The 18694-nt window shown below is 42.7% G+C and overlaps 1 protein-coding gene across 2 annotated transcripts in view; it reads left to right on the forward strand.

The window, feature by feature from the left end:
• LOC105559828 (transmembrane and TPR repeat-containing protein 1-like) overlaps positions 1-18694 on the forward strand; it is a 194517-nt gene that overhangs the window by 20926 nt on the left and 154897 nt on the right. The window contains exon 2 of one of the 2 annotated variants that reach the window (XM_012008432.1): positions 6936-6988. The gene's annotated coding sequence lies outside the window, so the exon portion shown is untranslated. Of the gene's footprint in view, positions 1-6573; positions 6989-18694 lie in introns of those variants that run through there. The other variant, XM_012008433.1, reaches the window with a different exon arrangement.

An 18694-nucleotide genomic window follows, 5' to 3' on the forward strand; every position in this document is an offset into this window, starting at 1 on the left:
ATTTATTCGCGTAGAATTGGGTTACTTTTTAAAATTGAGTCTCCTAAAAACACTTTAAGGGAATACAAACTGTGACAAATACGTTATCATTTTGTGTTGTTTTATTTAAAAAAACATTTTATATTTAATACTTGTAATTTGTAAGAAAATTGTAAAAATTATAGTCTTATCAAATATATAAATGCTACTGAAGATCTTTATTTGCCGGAAAAATGTATTATAATAAAAATTCGAAATTATTTAAAATAGTCTGAACTACTTAAAAAACACTTTAAAAGAGACTTAAGCACTTAAGAGACTTTGTAAACAAGGACATTATTGATGCGTATCGTGCCATTGTAAAAAAAATTATGTTTAATATCCGTAATTTGGAAGAAAATTGTTTTCTTATCAAACATAATGCATCGACCTTGGTACTAACGCTACTCATTTTAAAAATAATAAATGAGTCACATATAAAAAACAAGAAGAATATTATTGTCGCCAGTAATTGATTAAAAACAGGAAGAAAAATTGTTTGACGACCTTAATCTGGCTAAGGTGGTTTAATTTAACAATTTATTCCATATTATATAATATACATTTATACCATAATAAAAAAATTGATTAAACAAAAAAGGAGACCAATTAATAAATGGCAATTAACAGGAAATAAAACTGAAACAGAATAATTGTGAATAATCGAGATTTTGAAATTTATTTAAAGAGAATGTGTTAGAATGAGCGAGAATGATAATGCATATCTGACAGTAAGTTTTAATAAAAGCAAAAAATGAAATATATATGAATATAAAAAGAAAACGATAATGCTAAATGGCGCGCGCAATGCATTGTTCTAGTCTTAATAAATTACGCATTAGCTGTCTGCTAGCCGACACGAACGCCGTGTACACTGATCTCGTAATTTGAAAAGTTTCACGATTTTACACATTATTTATGTAGACGTATCACGGGAGAAAATCGAACTTTCATCTGCTAGATTGTGCCGGCGTTATTTGCCTGTCGTACTGGTCGGAAATGAGATACCAGAGATTTTTACATGTTCGAAATATCAATTTCATATTTGTTTGAAAAAGTTTACCGATGACGAAAAGTCGATGGTAATGTTTAATAGACATGCAGCGCGCTTATTACGTGTTTTTATGTGGTAATAAAAATTATATTATATAGATCATATCTTTTACGTAACAATTCTTCAGATATTTATTAATCATTTTTACAATGATGTCCCGACAGAATACGGTGAATGTTGCAAAATGGACTTTCTAAAATTTTCTATCTTCGCCACGTATATGTAGCGAGCGTTTCTGACAATGAAATAGTATCCTTCATTACACCGTACAACGATCGCGGGTATTACATGCCAATAAACTTCAGTTGAAAAATAATATATTTCTCGCAATGCCACGTTAAGCGTCCTCGCGGATTGACGCATCTTTTATTAATTCACGTTATTCGGAAAGGCAGCGCCGCGATGTGCATAAGCACCTGCGGCGTTTTCCTCTAGTTCCCGTCATGTGAACATTATGAGGCTGCCTCCCGGTATAGCGGCTGTCGGAAGCTACGACGAGGAAGACCGCGATATGAGTGCGCCGAGAATCCGACGTTTTGCATTATAAAGCCGGTGGAAAAGCCGGAGAAGAATTCAGGGGGACGTCAATAAAATCCGCTCGCGATGTGCCTACTTGTTCTCCGTAACGTGTATTCCATGACGGTAGGAAAGTGACAAGCGGCTTTCGATGAGCGTGGAGAAGGACGTTTGCGTTTTTGGGTCGGTTGTACCATTGACACGCGGGTTATCCTCGGAGATTACCGCCACGTGCCTCGACCGTGACGTCGATGCCCACGGTTAGTCTTTCGTCGCGAAAGGCGCCGGATTCTTCAAATCGCAGATGATTCCATCTGGACAACTTTATCCCACGATACGAGTTTTCCCCCTTCGTACTTCTGTCGTTTGTTATTTTTCGGCATTCATCTTCCTCGCCCTTAGCATGATCGCTAGACTGCACATTACGCAGTTGTTAAATCAGATATTGAAACTGAAAGTATAAAACCGAGGGGGGAAACCGCTGGCCAAAATCTTGTACACCAATGCCCACTAATGCCCCAGTGGGCATTACTTTATCTTATTTTATTTTTATAATGCTCGAAAAAGTGCCCAGTAATGCCCAGTAATGCCGCAAATCTGTACTCCACAATACCCTCAGCGATTTCCCCCTCGGTATAAAAACTTTGTACTCGCAATTTCCATGAACGAATGCGGATGATTTACGCTGCGTTGACGTTCGAGTTGCAGCGTAAAGCATGTATCGAATGAGAATTTTTTTAATATTCATTAGATTTCAAGTAACGCCGGCTGCGTTGCGGGAAATTCATGTGCGTCGCGTTTGCTTTTGTTAACAGTTCGGTTTATATTGTTGTATATACGTCATGAGTCACGTTAAGCGTCCTCGCGGATATCGCGTCGCCATATCGTACGCAGAGATTAAAATTGTCAAGTAATATTAAACACCTATCAGACTAGGAATAGCAAGGGCAGATTGCGGTATCGCGTGGTCTAGGGTCGCGCACAAGGTATGTGACCCAACGAAATAGAGTTACGAGTGCTTTTCAGGATATTATGTTTGAGTTCGTTCGCAATATACGCGTGCGTCACTAACTTTACACGGCGATGTCAAAGTGGCGATCGTGAGTATTAAAGCGCAATTACGAATCTTTGCTCGGCGATCTGATAATGCTAGATTAAGCACATTGCTCGTCAAAGCCGAAGTGTTGCACGATTGGATCGGTTTACGCAATACATTTTTTGATTCTGTGCACAATCAAAGAGAGAATTCCTTCTCCGTCAGCTTATTCGAAAGTGTTTCTCCTCGTCTACTTGACATTTATCTGCGATATCGCGATTGATTAATATTTGTTACATCAACCTTAATATAAAGCCTGACAAAGCGGGCGAGGTAAAGAAATCTGGCCGGTAAGATAAGAATTCATCTAATTGAAGTATTTTAATTATTCCTTAGTTAAAAGGAAGTTCAAGGCACGAGTGAAGTTTAGTATCACAGGAACTTTAACTCGGACGACTCGACGACTATTAAAAGGTAGTTAAATAAAATACCAGCTACCTAAAGGAAATTACAAACGGAACGAAGTATAATTACTGAGAAGAGCGTTATATAAAATTCAACGTTTAATTACGATTTTCGTTGTGCACATGGAATAGCTGCGTTTTGTTTGGCGCGGAATAAAGAAAGTTTCGCAGAGAAGCATTATTTCAACGCAATAGAAAACCTTGTTTCAAAATAATACCAACGGCGACCGCGTTCGCCCCTTCTATAAATACGCGTTGTGCAAACGCGTGCGCGTTTTTTTTTTACTTTTACGCGACCGTGAGCGCAAATATGTGTTAATGCATGTGCATGTAAAATATCAACATTGTTTAAACATCACGTCAATGTCAAATGTTCGGCCGCGTGCGTTAGATATTGGCTTTGCAAACGTTATCTGCGCGCCATGTCGATGCAACTGAAATGCACAACAGTGCATCGGGGATGCGTAAATAAATAAGCACGAGACCGCGCGCATGTTACATTTGGTACAACTACGTCTGCGTTCGCGACCGGTCGGGCTAAGTCACTCAACATCGTCTCGAATATTACGGGTCTTCCTTGCGGTACGAGCAGAGAACACGAGGTTATCCCAATGGACTTAACTCCGATCGCGACGCCGCGCCGCAAATCGGCGTTAATGCGGTTACGATTTGATTTTAAGCGCTGTGTAGCATTACGCGTGGACCGCGCTTATAAGGTCTCTTCAAGACACGGCGTGGCGAGAGGGAACCCGCCGCAATTTATCTCTGCCGTGTATATCCACCGCGGCCAGTGATTCGAGCACGGGGACGGCGGCCGTTTGTACCTTCGATTCCGTCATTAAGGCAACACTCATGGTTTATTCAGATAACCGCATCGAGAGGGAGAGAGAGAGGGGCGGGGGGAGGGAAGGGTGAGAGCAAGGAAGGCAGGATGAAACCGTTGCTACCATGCGGCGTATCCGCACGAGGTCGGCCCTCGAGAGTCACTTGCTCATTCAGTTGATTACGTCGACCCGCAAGTAGGGCCCTTCCCCATGGCCGAGAGAGAGCCCATAATCCCGTCATTGCCAACGACGCCGTGCCGTTAGGTTGTTTGCGCGCGGCCCTGGAATATCGGTTGACCCACCGGCGCATCGTTTACGAATTCAAACGAAAATCCTTCCTGCCAGCCAGATGCGTTACGACGCTGTTCCATATCGGTACATTGCACTTTTCAAAGTGGCATTGGTCTATTATCTTCACACGGCGACATTTACGAAATATCTTTTCACTCCTTTACATAACAGCGGCTTCCGTCGTGAAAAACTTGTTCCCGACATCGTCAACTGCTTGGCACACGTTGGAAGACGCATCGTAGACAAGCGAATGAAAATTGTTAGCTTCGGTGTAAACCACTTAGCCCCGAGGCACTCGTCTAACGAGAGGGTAGTCTCGATAAACCTCTATTCGTCCCTTTGTTCGTGAGAGCTTTCTTCCAAACCTCGTAGCCCTCAAGGGTATCTTTAATTAAACCCTATCCAGAATAGTAACAATACTGGGCTGAATACAGAATAACTTTTCGTCGGCGGTCGAACTTTCTGCGCGGCCGAGAAAAAATTACCTATCCGATTTTAATTAATTCTGCCTCTATCGCGCGTATATAATCTCGCGATTGTGCGCGTGTAGTACTAAATGATGTATCGTATCTCGAATTTATCAGTTTGCTAGATCCGCGAGCTCCGTACGTTACGATATATTTCTCGTATTCGCTTATTTCTTTTTTCCACGTACAAAATCAAATATTCAAGTTATACCATAGTTGCGCAGTTCTATGGATATGAGACTTAAACGTCGAGGAAGTTGCACAGACGTGTGTCTTCTGTGTGCTCAGGGAAATATCTATTTGCCAACATAGCTAGGCGCTTGCATCCGTGCTGTTTCAGATTGCGCCATAATATCTCCTACGCTCGCTACCCTCACCTTCCCGCTAAAGACCGAAGAAAAGGAATTTTCCCGGCAAAGTTAAGAAATTCTTCGCTACCTGCTGCACCTTTTACATAAATAACGTTCCGCAGTTTCCCGGTAATATGCCGAAGTATCAGTCTCGAGGAGGAGGTCGACGGGAGCTCGTTCTCCGTCGTGACGGTTGAAAGATTCCGCTTTTGGAATTTCATGCCGAATCCCACTCCGGAACTTCCGGGGTGGACGGCCAACCGTCTAACCGGCGGTTTGAACCACGACTACGGAAGCGATGGGAATATTTTTCTTTTCTGACGATATGAATTCCTGTCGATACACGCCGTGGAGAAACATGTCCGTGATCTCCCTCCTTTCTCCTTCCGACGTAAAACCGCAAATACGATCTGTCATTCCGTCCTCGCGAAAAATCGACAATTATTTTTCTGTCATCCCGGGACATGCAGTTTTAAAACTCATATTTTCAATTCATTAATGAAGCGACTTTTATGATTCTATATTATTTTCCTTACGTGACATATGCGTGATGTCTCGAATCACGTAATATATCATCTACGATAACATTATATAACAGGATAAACAGTTGGACGAGCAGTAGGATATCGATGTGAAATAATAAAATTAAGTACGAATAATCAAGTATGAGCAATGCTTTTTCCGAAATTTATTGACTATAAATTACTACGTTACGCGAGAAGAATTTATTTATACCGGTCAAGACACAATTCGCTCAAGCGGAAGGTCGACGGCCGTCTCTTCAATATACGACAGTGGCGAAGTGCGTTAATTTCGAAGAGTCAATAATAATCTTTCGGCGAATTTCAGAAAGATATCTTGGGTCCGTGATTTATCAACTCATCGAGAAATCACTGCGATATTGAGAAAGTACCTTGGGTAGCTCTGAAATACGATTCTTCCCTAGCGTGGAATAATTTTTATCATCGCCATAGACGGTTGAATATTCAGGGGAATCCGTTCGATTCATCTGTGCACGTGAATATTCAAAGGTTCCGCTCGTTCGTTCGTCCGCCCGCCTTTACACTCTCCTCCTCTCATTTCCTGCCGCGCCTTTCCGCCCATTCGTACCTGTGATTCACAAAGGATCCGCGGTTTTGTGATACGCGATGAAAATAAACCATGCGATATCATCGCCGCGACTCTCTTTCTCTACGCGAGTAATAGCCTCTCTTACTTGACTTTATTGACTCTTTATCGATACATTATCTCTTATTGATTTCTCAGTATCACGCTTCTTATCTCTGTACACTCTTTAAATACAGGGATAACATTTTCCAGACTGGGCTAGGCACTTGACCCGAGAGGAATATTATATGCGTTGCATAACATATATAATAATGTCACGATATATGTGTATGTTTATTGAAACAATAGCGAATGGCAGTATCGAATTAAAGACAAAGGCCCGTATTCTGAATCCTCCTTCATTGATAAAAGCGCCTCTAAAAGCTTCTAGTCAATCAGAAGGTTAGGTATTAGCTACTATTAGGTCGGTATTCATAGTCTTAAGTATATTCTTAATGTGTTGTTAACCAATCACAGAACCATATTGGCCTCTTAAGACAGCACTTGAGATGATTTTGAAATAAGAACCGACTACGAATGCCGGCCTTAGAGGCGCTTTTATCGATAAAAGAGGACGCAGAATACGGGCCAAAGATGAATGAAGCTTTGAAGAAACGGAAGCTGTAAGAAAATATGATCCGTTATATTCTAATCCATGCAGAATATACCATTTTATATAAATATAATTTGCATTATCGCGTTGGGTACGTTTGTAACAGAAGCACAAAATAGACAGCGTAAGGAAAATAAAAGTATAAAATCATCAACGGATTTCAGGTTGACTATATGCGAACCGTATTTGTTGCAGATCTATCCTGATCCAGTTTAGGCTGATGACTCTCTCGACAGTATTCTCCATGGGTAAGCTCAGTTTCGACCGATAGTTACTCTGCATAATTTAAACTATATCCATGCTCGGTCCGCATTGGATTCAAGCCGTCTATCTTGATCTAATTCTGATCTAATTTCGCGCGAGTCCCACGCGAATTCCCAGCGAAGATTTTTTCGAAATTAAGAATTATATAAAACTTCTCCGAGAAGCAGCGGTAATCGCGGGTACGCGGATATATTCGTCATGGGAATCGAATGCAGTCGCATCGATTGCGAGATACGCTGGCTTTGAATGAGGAGCAATTGCAAGCGGAGACATCTCCGCAACTTGATACAGACTTGAGCAGAATAGAGAATCGTTCGCGGCGGCGGCGTGGACCGCAAGTCGCTACACCGCAGCGGGGAAACTGCGCGAAACTCGATGTTTCGCGGGCGTAACGTAACGCGTCGTCGCCGTCGTTCTATAATTTTTCGCGGACGAAACCCGATTCTCCCTCTCTCCCGCGTTCGCCTCGCGGCGGGCGCGCAATTAGTCGCGAGGCACTAATCTCGTTCGCGATCCCGCCGGCACCGCTTAATCGCCAAGTGACAATCCGCTTTTTACGCGCCCCGTCGATGTCACGTCAGGTGGAAATGCGAAATTAAAATTTCGGCCGAATACGCACGCCCGATATGGCGTGGCGGTTGCAATTTCACGCATGGCGAGGCAGGTTCGCCGCTTTCGCTCCGTGCAACCGCACGATCGCCACCGGGAAATTAATACCGCGCTCTCTGCCGCCCATTCCGCGCGCGATCGCGTATGGTTTTTCGTGGATTTAAGAGTACGCAGCTGGCGTTGGCGAGCCCGGCCCGGTCGCGGTGAGTTAGATGGCTACCCTAAATTTACAGGTCACCCGGCGAATATAGCCGAGCGGCGACAATAACGGGTTGAATCGCTAGGAGACGCATTTGAATTCGCAGCCGTGTCGCGCCCCAGATTAGACACGATCCGCTCGTATTTCGTGTCAATATGTGATTCATTGTGCACGCTCGTTAAAATACGTCCATCGCGCGATGAATTTATTTCTAAAATGTGACACCGCTGTGGACGCGGTAGCGGCCAAATTCGAAAATATCGCAACGACGCATTCGACCGGTCTTCGAGAAAAGCTTTCCTCGCGTTAGACGTCCGTCCGTTGCCTGCGTTTTTAATTTAACGCGCAGCGCAGACACTCTACACGGAGAGACCGATATTGCCACATGTATAATTAGGGTTGGTACAACCCCAATAAATACTCTCTAAAAATCAATTAGTGAATAATCACTGGAAACAGTGAATAGCCACTGATTTGCAGTGATTGATTTTTAGAGAGTAGTAATATTTGTCAACAGTATCTGTGGTCACACCCACGTTGGTAAGATAAGTGGTGGCGACAACTATATGCGTTTTGTGCAGCACACTTAGTGAATGTTGCAACACAAAAAACAATGTAGATGCCCCTACTATTTATGCGGCAACATTTTTATTTTAGTTATCTTTGCCTTAGCCGGTCTTTCCGTGCAATTTATCATAATCGCTGTTGTATCAGTGGCGAGTGTGGCGAGCGTGCCATGGGAATGTGCGCTGCTTAGCAAACAAATGAACGAAAAGGTTCGAGTTCAAATCCCCACGAACACCGCTGGTTTTTCTCGGAATCTCCCGAAGGAACGGGCAACCACCGAGAGTATCTTGCCATACATAAACCCATTTAAGGGCATAGCCTTCCAGATGGGAGGTTTCCTTCGGCAAGGGTTAGCAGCCTACCGAAGATGAAGTAAAACCAAATGCTCAGGCCCAGTATCACAGTGGCTAGTTAGCTTAACTAGTTGTTAAGTAGTGATGCCAACCACTGATACAAAATTCGGTAAGCTATTTACAAGGTTAGATTTTGATAAGTTGCATTTTCGCAAATAAGATTAAAAAAATATACATACAGGGTGTACTAAAACCACCGGATATCCTTTTAACTATAGATTCTTGAGAAAATTTCAAGAGAAAAATTCTAATACAACAATGTCGAGGCTATAATAGTTTTTAAATAATAAGCGATTATATTTCACCAATGACAGGCCTGAGATTTCGCGCGCCCAGGCACGGCGACATGACGGGTAAAAGTGTCCCTATGAGTGTCGCCCCTTTTTATTTAATTCAAGTAAATATATAACCTTGTAAATAGCTTACCGAATTTTGTATCAGTGGTTGGCATCGCTACTCAACAACTAGTTAAGTAGTTAAGCCAACTAGCCACTGTGACACTGGGCCTCAAAGTACTAGAACAAACTGGATAAAGCAGGCTTTAAGCCTAATAATACGCGAGGAGGAAAAAGTCGTTGCATTTACAAGCGCGAGCGTATGAATGATTAGTGCGTACGCGTATGCAAATCTCTGGTTCTCACCTCGCGCGAGAAACGAACGCGCGCGTAGTTTTGGTTTGGAAAAAAAACGTACGCGCGCGCGCGCGCGAGAAAAACAAATGAGCGTTTGAAATGTGACGAATCGCGAATGGCGAAACGTGCAAACGAAAACGCGGCTCGACGCGTGTCATCGTTGGCATTTATAAACGAGAAACAATGAGCGCCGCGAAACGTACGTCGCACGCCGCTCTGTGCCTTCCCGGCCTGACACGCGAACGCGCACGGCGATACAAAAGAGTTGAAAGGGCGGAATGTTGCCCTATGGTTTAAACGATACCGGCGCAGCTACGATTGCCGGACTATTTGTTGCGAATGCACGCCAAAGTGCGCGCTTTAACGGCGCCGCCGGTGACGCGTACGCATCACGTTTTATTATCGCGTGGCGTATTCATCGTACTGATTTTCCGGTCGTGATGACTGGCAGGAAATTGCGGCGATAACGTATTTAACCCTTTGGTTCTTGCTCTCTCACTCACTCTCTCTCTCACACATTCTCCCTCGCTCTCTTTCTATGGGTCATATAATCCACTGAAACGTAATATTGTCGGGACGTTAACGATGTATTCGAAACCTGCCCCGTGCGACGCGTGTCCGATACCTCGAGCCGTGTGTAATGATAAGGGAAGATATAAAAAAAAACTGCGCGGATATAGCTTGATTTCGATGCTAATCGTAAACGCAGCAAAAGCTTTTAGTGTCTGAAAAAGATAGAGGAGAAAAGAACGATATTATTTTAATTAGATACAATTTCATTCGAAATGTATTGTTACCAGACATATATTTAACATTTACCGCTTGCCGGACTTGTTTATATCACGCGTCTAAGTTATAAATATTAAAGAACATATAGAAAAATATTTTTTTTCCGCGTATACACGAGTATTCTATGCGGCTGTGTATGTGTTGTGCTTATCAGATACAAAGGTTGCGGCATATTTTATGAAACTTTACTCAAGCGCGATTATGCCGTATGAATATGTACATTTAAACCTGCGGACTAACGATGAAGATAAACAACGTTTAGCCGTACGATATGCTGCGAAGATATAGTTGTATGTGGGGCCAAATATAAATAGATGCAGTCTTGTTGTACCAACTGGCTTAGGCCGGTTAAGCTCCATCGATGTCTCGTGCATTAGATACTCGGTAATCTCGGCTTATGCAGATAGGGGGATCGGGAGAGATTAATTACTCATTCAGTTTGAAGTCAGGCCTATTGACTTAAGGCTTACCTCTCTCCTTCGACCAAATCAGAAATTGGCCGAGAGAAATGCGTTATTTAGGAGATATTTATTGCTTTCTCCCCCGCATAGAAATTCAATTAAAATCGCACGTAACAAGTGCACGAAGGAGATGTTGGATTTCCTTTAATTGCTGTACAAATCATTGGGTGAAAGTACAGTAGATACTTTTCGGAATATTAAACGTGTCAATAGGAGGTTGTTATTTGAAAATTCTTTTGGAAAATCACGAGTAGGACTATTGGTGGTAGGCTAACAAGAAAAATCCTGTGGACGTTGGTAGGACGATTAGAGAGGACTTTAAAGGCTTGGCCGGGGTAATAAGTTACCGCTGCTAAAAAAGGACGTGTATCTTCTTTTTGGTCGGTTAAAGCTACCGTACGTGACCAGGATTTCTGAAATGCAGGACGAAAAACGCGGTTATATGTACACCTACGTAACTCTGAATTGCAGGATCTAACAAATCTCGTTATTTGTCCCCTGTGTTCTCGATATTAAATATGTTGTATTATATCCTTTGTCCGATATTCTTTGTCCAATATATTTATTTTATTTATATTGTACGAGCCGCAAAAACTCGCGTTATCGTATGTTATTCGAATGCCCAGGTAGAAAAATTCAGCGGCGCGCGTTTCGCCCATGTGATATCAAATATATTTCACAGGAATCAAAAATATAATAATGGAATAATAGAATGATTTTTATGAAAAAATTTCACGTATAATTACCCAATTTTACAGAATGTTTGTTTAAACAATTATGGATACTGTTACAGCGCAACTTTTACGCCATTTAAACTATACTGCGCCAATTAAAAACAAAAATTCAACAGCTGCAGACCTCGCTTGAAACAGCGTCGGCATTCTAGAACGCAACAAATAGAATTATACGTCGCTGCGCGAAATTGCATACCATTCACTGATGCGTATTTCCATCAATTTATTTAACCGATTTCGTCGTTTTTCCATCGGTGTAAACTGCTAACCGAATTTCGTTCTTTTTTTCCGAACGTGTCGTTTGATATTTATGTTATTCCGAAACGTATAATCGCCTCAGTCGGCGTTGCAATTATTCACATAACTGGATTGAAATGTCTCGGAAGTTTGTGTTAGGTTGAAATATTTTCGACAGAAATTTTATGTGAAACCATTCTGCGAATATCATCGGCGCGATATATACCGCGCGAAATTGAAATGCCTCTTGTCCTACGTCCTCGACTGAACGAGAACGATAACAGTACATAAGTATGTTTGCGCTGCCAACGAATGGGATGAGCTCCAACAAAAATAACGATAGAATCGCGACAAAAGGTTCGAAGAAAGGAAAACGCTGTCAAATTGAACGGCACGGTGGAATATGACGGATTGCGAGAAATACCACTCGTATGTGTTTTACATATTTTATTTCTATATAACATATGCTGGATGTCTCGAAATACCTTGGCGTTTAGCGCTTCGTCCACTCAAAAATTACATAAAAAACGTTGTCGCTCTTGAAAACGTTTGCGAAATAATGCCATGTGTTTGTCGCATGAAACGTCCAAGAAGCGTCCATTTTAACTCCGTCTATGCTTATCGCAATTTTTACGAAATTGTACGAAATTCTGTATCCGCGCGATGGAATGTTCAGTTTTTATAGTAACTTTAATGTCGCGTACACGCTACTTTTTCGTGAAATTCACGCGATAGAATTCGCACAAGAGAAAATACACATGGCGTGCCTTCTGTGTCGAATGTTTTTACGGCTAAAGCTGAATGGCGGTCGGAATTCATCATTTGGGCAAGAAGTCATGTCGAGTTCCGGGGACATTATTCGCAAATAAGTTACCATCTCTTCTTGCTGCCTCACGGGTGAAGCCTTGAGTTCTGGGCAAAATGTTACTTGACGCTCGAAGAAAATTTAATGCCGTAATCACAAATTCGCTAAAAGATGTTTAACTTTATTACTATTAGTTTCGTTTATATTTATCTTTGGGTGTTATTTGTGCTCGTGAAAAGTTTCGGAGATATTTAATTCGTCATCCTTCGGACGTATCTAATTTGTACAGGGTAGGCCCCATAGGCCTCCAGGGTGAGAATATTTGTTTTACATGTCAGACACACATGTCGATCATTTTCCCCCCGTGAGCGATTTTTCTTTATCGTTGAGAGACTCACAAGGTACATACGAGGGTCTGCTGACGTAGTTCCTAAGCTTTCGCCGCGTTGATGGATGCGAGGGCTGTGTGAAACGGTATTATGCGATGTGGACGTGGCTATAATAGTGGAGACAGAGGTAGAAAATTTCCAAGTTTTAGCGAGCTAAAAAATTTTTTTCCCCGAAAACTTGGTATTTCCCCTTCTGGACGCTGCATAAAGCGAACGAGTCAGACTATAATCTGGGAAAAATTGAGCCAAGGAGGTCTTCTATTTATGTATTTTTTTTATCGTTGCCGCTTCCAACGTAATTATCCCACTGTACTTTCAAATTACATACGCAATTTACAGCAGAATTACGTATTACACCGCGAGCGAGCGAGCGAGCGAGCGAGCGAGCAAACAATGATAATTATTTTGTTAGGCAAACAATTTCGCGTTGGCTCGTAATGTTCATTACGCTTGATTGTATAAAAATAAACAACTTCCAGTTGATTGCAATTTCATGACGGCTGGATTTTTATACAGTCGCATTTTGCATCCGTTGTTTGTCGCCCGGGGAGTTTTTGTTCATTAAAATTTTTCGTACCGCAGCGACTATTGCAGGTCGCAATGGCATTAGCGATCCCACAGCTGCAGCCGTATAAAACTGCGCGGTGTTACGCGTCCGGATGTTTCGTATCTTCATTAACATACCTAATTAATCTTCGATAAATATATGCTTCGTCGCTGCTGCGCATCATTTTTATACCTCCGGATCCCGTGAATAAGCGGGAAGTCGTAATAAACGTAATTTAATGGCGGTATAAGCAGAGATATACGCGGCGCACTTTTGTAGAACCCGGGTTGTACTCGCGAATTTTTAAGCGGGGACCGCTCTAAAAGATTCCGCGCGCTTCGCTTCGTTTCCCCCTCGCGAAATAATTAAAATTTACGAAAACGCGCGCGGCTTCTTCCGCCATCTAACGCGGGCAAGCTAATAAGGATTATATACCGACTTAGAAAACCATTAAGAGATAACATATAAGTGAGTGGGCTAGGGACTGCACACCGAGGAACGCGGAAAGAGTCGGTGGTTTTTAGTAGTTTCTTGCCAAGATGCGGTCTCGGTTAAATCCGACTCACTTCTCTAAACGCGAGCTAAATAAACAGCGGACCAAGTCTGCCAAACGTCCACTATTTCTCAGATTCCCGTCCAATCTCCATGATTTTAGATCGAGGCAATTTCCTGGTGTTTTACGCGCGCGACGTATGCCAACATTTACTGCCCGGCATCTCGCGCGGCTTTTCTGATGGGCCGAAAGCGCAAAACTGTAATTTTCATGTAATAAAAACGAAAGCGGCTACAGATTATATAATAATTACTCTTCTTAATTAAGCCGCCTGAGTAGGGTGCTTTGTGCTACGAAAATTATCCATTAAATAACGTCTTGATAACGGCAAAGAGATGGCGCGCGACGTAGAATGGGGCGCGTATAATGTGGAACGATTAATCTAAACAGGATGATAAAGAATGGGGGGGGGGATATATTCCGGAACGTGTTAATACTGCCCCGGGTCTAGGGGTGGCCTCGGCTTGGAGAATTTTGAAATATGGCCGGTATCCGAAATGCACGAATTGAAATGCACGATCCAGCTCGCATATCCGTCATTGAAATCGGAAAGCTGCGGGGGACCGACTTAATAATGACAATGTCGTCCGCGCGCGGTCCCCTTTTAAATTTGAACCAAGCTGCGCGATTGAGTTCCTGCTCAGGTCCTTGATGTACCATCCCAACGGGTGCTTCGCATTAATTAAGGCGAGTTGCTCATCAATCTTATTTTCTCTTACGCCGCCGCAGTGGGAGGGAAGATTAATGTAGGTAAGACAGAAAAATCGAGAAAAACCGACGCGTATCCTTTCCGTAATTTACAGCCATAGACGAGGTCGCCGAGATGCCGCGCGTGTGCGCGGAAACGAATTTCAGATTCATGCAAATTATTTTTAAGCGACTCGTGCAAAATCTACGATCTATTTGCGCCTCGGTTTGGCCGTCTCGTTCGCGGCCGAGAAACTTGCTTCTTCTCGCAGCGTTTTCGCATTGCAATAAAGTTACTAGGCCGCGAACGACGAACGCGTGCGTCGATACACGCGTATGGGCGCGACGCGCGGAGGCCCGACGGTTTTAACAGCTTACGGTGACTGTAATATCAGTCGGTTAAGCGTGCACCGGCAAACAGGTAGCACTTTGCTGCGACTAGACGCGGCAAATTGAATGAAAGTAACGATTTTGCAGTAATGTCAAAATTCTCCGTTGCCATTATATTTTTTACGAGATGACGCATATTAGGTTTCTGATATATTAAAAAGGCCGCGTCAGCCTCTCCAACCGCTCAAAAGCCGGCAAAGTGGCGCCGTAATTTATGTGGGCACATCAAAAGGATGTGAAATCGATGGATCGCTCCGACGAAAATTGCAGCTATACTCGTCTCGTTGCTTAATGTATTTCGCGTGTATATATATATATTATATATATATTATTTTCTCTTCGTCTACGTTTACAAGAGCGCCCTTTTTTGCACGGTTTCACGCGATTTGGAATATCATGATTTCTCAAACGACTTATTAGCCACTTTCATTAAATAGCTAAATTGACTTTCGAGCGCACTACATATTAAATTGGATTGCAAATGGATGTAAATATGATTGGTTTAATTACGATAATTATTATAACATGCTCGCCATAATCAATTAAAATCGAGTCGATGCATGATATATAGACACGACAATTATATGCATTACGAGAACATAGCGAGTAATTAAATTTAAATATTTATTTTTTAAGAAGAAGCCAAGTTATTTACAGATTTCAGTATCCCCATTATATTACGATTCAAACTGCAATTTTGTCTTTCTTGAGGATTCACTTATTTTGTTGCCATAAAAAGCAAACGTGTACAGATTCATTATAGACCGTTAGCGCAGAACTAACAATGGCGCCAAGTGTAACGTTAAACGCGCTTCTTTCAAATGTTAATGCAGGCGGGAGGATATCGCTGTACGCTATACGTACGTTCTAAAAAAGATAACTTTTAAGCCCGATCTACAGTGAGACTGCAGTCAGTAGTCAGAAGTCATGAACCGTAAGTTGGAAATCATAAAGAAAAATGTTGATCCACTCCGATCGAGGAAATTTATAGGCAATCATTTGCCTCAACAAGCTCGATGAGTTCCAAATCATCAATATACCCGTTGGATGCAGCGATTTCCATCGTTAAACAAGTTTGGTTAAACGCCGTTTTGTTGAACAACACTTAAAAAATACCCCATGGGTTGGCGCTCTCGATAAAAATTGTGGGCATATGAGTGGCTCTGAGTGGTCAATCATAAGCTACGTATAAGCTATAAGTCAGAAGGATTGGATTTTGACAATCTCTTACGATTGCCGCGTTCCGACTTGTGAGTATCTTATAACAGGCTTATAACTCGCTTATGTCTTCTGACTAACTGACTTCTGTCTCATTGTAGACCGGACTTAGGGCCTGAGCAGGAATGGCTGTCTTATACTCTCAAGACAGTCTTAAGACAATGTTTTTTTTTGTTTTAAGCCTTTGTCTTGAAGTAACGCACAATAACGGTCTTATGTCTTAAGAGTACAAGCTATTCTGCTCAGGCCCTTAACTGTAGAGAGGAGTAGTACTACGCGCGCGGGTAAATTGGCCGTGTGGGATAGTGTCTTAACGGGCCAGGCGTAACATCTGATAGTTGAGTAAGTGTAACGTTAGGGCTGGATATAAGGTGGCAGTCGCCCTGGCTATGAGTCTTGACAGGTGGTGAGATAACGTTCGCCGAAGGGGCGCGGCGGCGTGCGTTTATCATTAAAAGCATCGAGGGAAATTTCGCAGTTGCGAGAACGAAACCGTAGACGTCCTATTATTCTCTATTATACTCCTCGTCCTAATGTAATACGCTGAGACGCCTCGCGTTGTTCTTTTTTTATAAAGGGAAACGCATCCCCGTCTCTCCATTTTCTCGTTATTTAGCCGCCGCCAGAAGGAAATAGCGTTCCTATTTATTTTTAGGGACACCGCGGCAGCGCGCCGCGATCAATAGGGCTGCGTTCTGGGCGCTCGGCGATTATTTAAAGGCATTACGTATTTATTTGATGTGCTTAAATGACGGCGCACTTTTCCCGACTCGTTATTTCGCAGACATTGTCGCCTTTCGCGCCACGTCGCGCCCGTTTTACCGTAGGTTATTTTACGTATAGTTTACCCGCGGCTACAAATACCAAGGAAATTGGAAACGTCGCTACGATTATTTTACGCTTTACACGCGCGTAAGTGAAACATTCGATTTTCATTCGTTACGCGTGTAGGTTTTGTTAATAATTAATTATTTCCATTACCGATGATTCTATCGCAAGATTATCCAGTTAATCGGATAAAGGAGAGTAATCTGTAATCATTAGTAATTGAGATATCCGTATAGTATATGTGTACTGTATATTATATATCGTATAATTCTATACTCTCCTCTGCGTATGCATACTCATTAGATTAAATCGATAAACGGAACTGGCTTTGTTGAATTCGCGCTGCGTGTATTGCCATTGCCACGATACATCCTGTATTCGATAAATAATACAGCGGGCAAATCGTACGCGAGATTTCCCATTCGAAATAATACGCGCGAGTGTATTCGCATTTGACGATCGTCCCGCGTATCGAGCGTCTCTACCGGCTCTACGGACCGAGATAGACCCCCCCGGCCTTCTTATTTCCGCGAGCTTTCAGCTCGCGGGGCACGTTGAGACCAAGCCCCACGATAAACAACGGCGAGTTCCAGGTTTCACTTATATCCTTTGGGCGGCGTGACATTTTGAAATCCGCTTTAAAAGAATCGCGACGAGAGGCCGGCGTTACCGCCTCCGTTTCGTTTTTGATTGGTCAAATATAAATAAAAGGACCGTGTCTCGCGTCGACACGTCCGAGTAAACGTAACGTAATGTAACGTATCGCGAGATCGCATTGCGCTGGCGTGGATAAAATATATTTTTGCAGCGGAGCCGGACCTTCACGTCAGTTACAGACGTACTTCGCCGCGATTGCAGCGCTTTTATGGACCGTTTTTACGAGCCACCTCTCTTTCTTTCTCTCTCTCTCTCCCTCTCTCCCCTCCTCTCTTTCTCTCTCTCTCTCTCTCTCTCTGCCACCCTCTCGTTCCCTCGCCGGCCCCTTTTCACCGTGTACGAAACCTTCGCGTGCACACGTTGCACACGCAGTCAATTGAAACGCAAACACGATAAGCGCCGTCGATGCGCGCTCTGTGACGGATCTCAACGTAAATCGTATACTCGCGCCGTTAAAAGCGACGTAGTAACATTTTTCCCGTTTTAACGCCCGCAAAATCGCCCGTCTCGCATGCCGTTCTTTAACATAAATAATCGCTTGTACTTGGCCGTCTTGTGCTAACTCTCGTTACGGGCGGGGTGCAAAGGAGTGCCGAAACAAATCGTATAATCTGTCAAATGGAAAGTCTCGTTTATTAAGAACGTCGTAAACTGTCAAAACGCAACGCGGAATAAATCTCGCTTTACTGTAGGGCGGCTCTTATCGATCGGCAGCACGAGCCAAGTGTTTGTTCAGTACGCTAATATTATCACCCGAATAACCTTAATGTTTAAAAACGCATGTATATAGAAAGGGATGCATGTGGCTGGATATATAAAATTATATACTTATAAACACCTCTACCTACGAGCCACAGGAATTGCATATTGTATAAATTTCTTTATTAATTAACGTGTTAGCGAAAGCCCAAAGAGATTTTGCGCGTCAAACAATTGATAGAAATAAACAGAGATTCATATCTTAACGTTAAAGTCGCAAGCTGCGATTGTGAATAATCTACAAAGTCGATACCGAGGGGTAAACCGCTGAGGGCG

Source organism: Vollenhovia emeryi, unplaced genomic scaffold (assembly GCF_000949405.1).
Source record: "Vollenhovia emeryi isolate VEMERY1.0 unplaced genomic scaffold, V.emery_V1.0 DF939252.1, whole genome shotgun sequence".
NCBI lineage: Eukaryota > Metazoa > Arthropoda > Insecta > Hymenoptera > Formicidae > Vollenhovia > Vollenhovia emeryi.